The sequence below is a fragment of the Mytilus trossulus genome, chromosome 8 (assembly GCF_036588685.1).
Source record: "Mytilus trossulus isolate FHL-02 chromosome 8, PNRI_Mtr1.1.1.hap1, whole genome shotgun sequence".
NCBI classification, from domain to species: domain Eukaryota; kingdom Metazoa; phylum Mollusca; class Bivalvia; order Mytilida; family Mytilidae; genus Mytilus; species Mytilus trossulus.
In genome coordinates this window covers 22548794-22554894 of record NC_086380.1, presented here as the reverse complement: position 1 = coordinate 22554894, position 6101 = coordinate 22548794, and the positions used below count along the sequence as shown (strand labels likewise).

Genomic DNA, 6101 nt, shown 5'->3' with positions numbered 1-6101 from the left:
AAGTCGAGTAAATTAGGTCAGCTGAAAGAGAGCGTCGTACCAAACTCACTGCTCATGCAAAGGTGTTTCAAGTAATTAAAGTAAAAAATGTCCCCGACTGGAAGAAATTTCTTTCTGTTAAAGAAAACAAGCAGGCTCTCATCAAATTTGTTGGTGACTCCTTGTCAAGTTCATTAAAAGCAATCCTCTATTAGTGCTCCTGGGCATACTTATTATATGGCAGGTTCTGAAATTGCTTAAGTTATTTCTGACCAGGTAGTCGTTGCATGTCCTCAATTGTTCAGTACTCAGGTAGAAGGAGACCCGCATGATCCTTCAGGCTTTACATGCAGACAAAAGATTAAAAGAGATAGGAAAGAAAAGCAGGATCCTTACAAAATCATCTGATACAGACGTCATTTTTCTCTGCATTCATTTTTTTCAAGCAGATGACCAACACGAGTGAGTTTTTGATTCAAATGGGAAATATAGGTAATATAAAAGATAATTGAAGGTTTTTGTCAATTCACCAACTGAGTTCTTCTCTCCCTGAAATCATTTGTAGAGTTCGTCCTGTCGTACATGCTCTCTGTGTGTCTGACACTACATCTTCCTTATTTGAAATTGGTAAAATGTCAGTGTATAAAGTATTGAAAGATGCAGTACTGGATTTCAGTGATTTGTACAATTTAGGAGATTCCGACACAGAGACTGTCCGAAATCATGTTCTAGACTGTTTGTGTCAAGACTTTACGAACAATAGTAGAAATATGCATCCTGTCATCAGGACATTAATGAACTGCTAGTTAAGTTTGCTACAAGCAAGGATTCAAGTTTGGTCAGATGGCCACCATCTGAAGCTGTGCTTCGAAAGCACATCCTTCGAGTCTCATTTCACACCAAAATTTGGTATGCTTTTTGTTTTGCAAAACCACACCTGCCTCCATCATTGGAATACGGATGGAAATCATTCAAAGATTTATTGCATCCTGTTTACTTTGAAGGAAACATATCAGCAGATTTTCCTCATGATCTCGTGTGTTCGTGTAAGAGAAAATCACAATGTAAAAAGTCGTGTTTCGTGTCGACCAAAACCTTGCATGCACCGACTTATGTGCCTGCCAAAGCGGATCAGAATCATGCAAGAACGTTCATATGCATTTCCTGACAGAAAAGGGTTGAGAACTAAATTATATTTGTCAGTAAGGTATTTTGTGCGATTTGCAAATTGAATGTGCATTTCTGATATTGTAGCACGAAGACCTTTATCAAAAATCTAAAGTTTTCACACAGTTAATTGCAGTTTTAGTAATCCAAAATACTTTTTAAAATTGTTTATATGTTCCGCGCTGACTTGTGTTCCTTGTAATGCAAGATATAACATATAAAAAGTTTTTTTAAAGCCACATATCAGACTGTGTTTAGACAGTTTATTGTCATTTTGACGTGTACCAACCCTACATTAGTGTACATGACTTAATTATTTAACTGATATTGGTCAATAAAAGATATTAATCTTAAAGCAGTCATGTTTTTTCGTTTTGTCGTATTCATTTATTATAGTTTGGATGCATGTAATAATGATTGTTTCTAAAAAGTACTTCTTTTTGAGATAAAATCACTCCCCTTTTTTAAGAAAATGTTTCACTTTATCGATACAGTTTATTTTGGGATGATTTCTTATTTTGTGGATGAAAAATTGAATGAAAAAGCAGAGTCCATGCTGTTTTGCTAAAATAAATATGCGATAAGGTACAATGTATTTTAGTTGTTATCTTATATCCATTGCAATTGTGTTTGGAAACTGGTGGTTGACCTTTAAACTCGATTTCCGAAAAACTATATATTAAGGTTTGACGAACAAATTTATTTTATAAAGAACATATATTTTCGAATCGAATGATATATGATACAGCCATTTACCATTTTTGACGATTAAATTTTCAAAATGTTCACTCTGGTTACCCTGCTAATATGTATAAACAATTAACTGATTAGTGTCTTGAAATATCAGCTGTATATTTTACAGGCTAGGAAACAAGGTGTATGCGAGCTTTACGCACAACGGTTCATAGCGTTCGAAGAGATTCGGTAAGAACAATCAATATACACTTAAAAGGATATAAAAACATCACATAATATAATATAGTGTGTTCATTTATCATATTTGTTTGCCTATAACTCACGCTACCAATTAGTTAGGTAAAAACTATTGACAGTAAGGGAAATAAGATGATGTTTTATAAGATTTTAATACTTTTTTGTGTCCAGGTGTCAATAACCTAAAATATGGTTATGTGTTGTAATAAAGGCCATGACAAACTAATATGATAATTACTGTTCTTTTCGTGACTTATTTTTCGGAAAACTTTTTGTAAACTTAAAATTGCTAAAAATGTCTGATACCTAAGTTGAGATAAACTAAAAACGAAATGATTTAAAAAAAAAAACCAACAACACGAAAGGTCATTTGAGTTCAAAAAGTATAACACAGAAAGCTTAAGATTTAATTTTAAATTAGTTTAAACAGAATATTTTATATATATTCAAATATAAATTTGAATTGAATTGGGTAACAGTCATAGTCTATGTAAGCCCTCTCCAAAAAACAAGGTAGAATATATTAAATTCAAATAAAGCAACACAGTGACAACACATAATTAATTTTCCAAAAATACCTCTTAGGCTGAATAGCTGACTGGAATGTTGCTTAAAATAGTCAACTCAGGTCAGAAGTATGGCTATTCCAAGAATGTTAAAAAATATAAATGTTTGGTCTTATGAATTACCTTCAACATACACTAAGAAAACGCATTACGACAATTAAGATTGAACTCCGATAAAGTAGTCAATCTACCTTTTATCAAAGGTCATCTGCGCGTTTACAAATACACTGTTTCTCCATGTGGTCGTGTAAGTGTCGTACATTGGTCCGTCGACTTCATAGAGGCAACCGAATAGCAGGTCGTGGTGTATAGAGACATGTACTTACAGACATGCACTCTACCGTCAGGTTTCAATGGGATAATGAATATCTATGATTGACAAACACTCATTGGTCAGATAGGAGTCCGTTTTATTTACTGCCAGTAGACGCTATAAAACGAATTTCGCAGGGACACAAAACGGCACATAACTAAAACAATGTTTGTACAAGGACTTCAAACAGTGCTGATTGTGTTTCAGTACGGAACTGCTTCGTATACCATTACAAGCTGCGTATGCATATTCTGCAGGATAATATAAACGGACAGACATACAGAGATTTGGTGCCTTAAAACATTTCAGTCCCTCATTTTAATAATCCCCCACTTGCGTCAATATGTCAAGAACTTTGTACATGGACGACAACACTAGACCACACAGGGTAGGGATTTTAACCTAGTCCAAATAGCAACAAGCCATTTACACTTTTTTTGGCCTTGTATGTCTCCATAGTACATAAACCCTATCAAACATGTATGAGATGCCATTGGCGGAAATCTCAATTGCAGAGATCCACTTTCACAATATTTTGTCGATTTAAAAATGGCATTTGTTGTTTAATGCAATAGAGTTCCTCAACTAAAGTTTTGAAGGTTTGTACTAAGAATCATAAGTCGTTATATGAAACTGTACCGGAAGAGAGGTTGTTACACATGCTATTGACTCAAATATTGACATTAAATTTGCCGAGCATACCAAATATTATGTGAAGATAATTTTAATGATATTTGATGATCAATGGTTGTAAAAACAAATCACAGTGAAACTTAAATTACATTTCTGAATTATGTAATTTACACTATTTCTATGAACGAAAAAACTACATGCATAGAACCTTCATAAGTGACATAGATTATATTTGTGGTTTGTTTATGGTATACATAAGCAAAATTGCTATATGATTGTTAACTTTTTTTCGAGGAATAATTATTTTTTTAAATTTGAAAACAATTCGATGCAATAAAAATAGGTGGTGCTTAACTTTTAGCAGACTGTATATATACCGATCAAATAAGCAATCATTTATTTTGTTCGGCCTGACTATTATCTATAAAACATTGAACACATTTGGATATATTCACAGAATAGGTCATTGTCATATAAGTTTGCGGGGGTCTGCCATGGTGGAGTTAATTCAAATGCATGTGTTCATCTTCTTGATTTTACTCAGTTTCAATTCGTTTCGTGTGTCAGGAAACGTAGGTAAGTCATTTAATAAAATAAATAATAAAACAAACAACATTAAAACAATGTGTGTCCTTTCTTCATGGGTAGTACGGTGTAATTTTTCACCCAGGCAAACTTAATTTCATCGTACTTTATATACCTTTTATAATATAATATTAAATATATGATGGGAATGCTTACCACAGTTATAATATTTTGTAAGTTATAATGTTTTGACCGGTTCGCCCTTCAGTCCGTTCGTCATTCCTGGATTTGTTTTGACATCTGAACTCCCTTAGAACCACAATACGAATATGTGTAGATAAGAGGGATATATTATGTAGATGTGCATATTGACAGAAAAAATAGATTTATTTTTCGTCTAGGAGTTATGCATTTTTGAATTTAGAATTGTGGCCTAAATACAATGTATATATCTACTGTATCAGTTTGACTTGGCAACTCCTCTGAAGTCGAACCGCAGAACTTCATGAAAACTTTGTAGATTACCTGGACATACTTTGTAAATGTGCAAATCGACAGTATATCTGGTTACATTTCTATCAAGTAGAATATTCCTGTGAATTATATGAGATTTATTCGCCCAATGACAATGAGAGGGACATGGCGTATGTCAGCGTGCTTACAAATGTTCTTGAATGTTTTGGGATTTACCATTCACGATTGTTCAGTAACTCAATAATATGGGAAATTTCTTTATTAGCAGAGAGTGTCTTGCGATAGCATGCGCTCGTCTCGAGTATGGGAAGTTGTTGGTTCGAACTCCAGCTGAGTGGAGACACAAAACTTGAAAATTGGTTTAAGCTGCTTCTACACTTAGCATGTGAAATTTTTATGTTCCATTTTGTGTATATTGGTGTTCCTCCAAAGACCGTGTATATAATTTGCTGTAATTATATGATAGTAGTTAGTCTTTAAAAAAACAAGCAATAAAGCGAATCTTTCAGCCCTTCATAACGACTTGACATGTTACTTAAAAACGGATATCAGTCAGCGACAGGAGCTTCGATAATGGCAGAATTAAAATGATTCATTCAAAACATATTATCGATGTATAATTGAAATCGTTTTAGGAAATATTTGAATTACTTTTTCGTCTTTTCTTAAAAGTGCATTAAATCATTTGAGTTTAATATTTGTAAAATGAAATGTAATCAGACATATATATGCTTTCCTCGACGATTGTCGGTTAATAGTCGATGGACAAAGTTGCTAAATTAAAATGTCTGGTGTGCTGTCCTTTGCACATTTCATTACTTTTTACTGTTATATACAAAATAGGGAAAGATAAATAATTTTATTTTGTCTAACATCAGAAATAGAGAGATGTAATTTATTTATTGTGATGTATACTGTCTTAAATCATATAAAACTTTTATTATTTACGATTGTAGGAAACATTTGGGGATATCAAGATGGCGTACGTACGTAAAATATACATACTAGTTAATAAGTAATAATTAGAATTAACGGGTTTGTATGCCATATAAACATTAAAATACACAATATTAGAATGACGATAAACACAAATCGGGATAAAGATGCACACAGAAGTGAAGATATGACAAGAAAATATATTAGTTTCAAACAAACTTGAAAGAGTAGGTTGTTTTTTAATTTAATTCATTTTTAAAACATTTATATTCATATGAAACACTTTTTTCTGTTCTATTGTAAATTAGAAAAATAGATAAAAGCACATTGTATACTAATAGTCTACGAATTTTAATATTGTAAAAAAAAATAGTCTAAACAACTTCACTCGTATGAACATAAAATTAAAATGACTTCAATCTTTATATTTCAGCCCCGCAAAGTTGGCCAAGATTGTACCCAGAATGTTCCGGGAGAAAACAATCACCTATAAACATTGATACAAGACAAGTTGTTCTCGATACCAAACTCGAACCGTTTGATTTCAGTAACATCAACACTATACACGACTCAAG

General features: G+C 32.7%; 1 long non-coding RNA gene across 1 annotated transcript; it reads left to right on the top strand.

Moving 5' to 3' along the window:
* Positions 1-4053: 4053 nt before the first annotated feature.
* On the top strand, positions 4054-6101 carry LOC134681747 (uncharacterized). Its single transcript, XR_010100679.1, has 3 exons — positions 4054-4167; positions 5547-5576; positions 5960-6101. It is a non-coding gene; the product is annotated as an uncharacterized LOC134681747 (long non-coding RNA).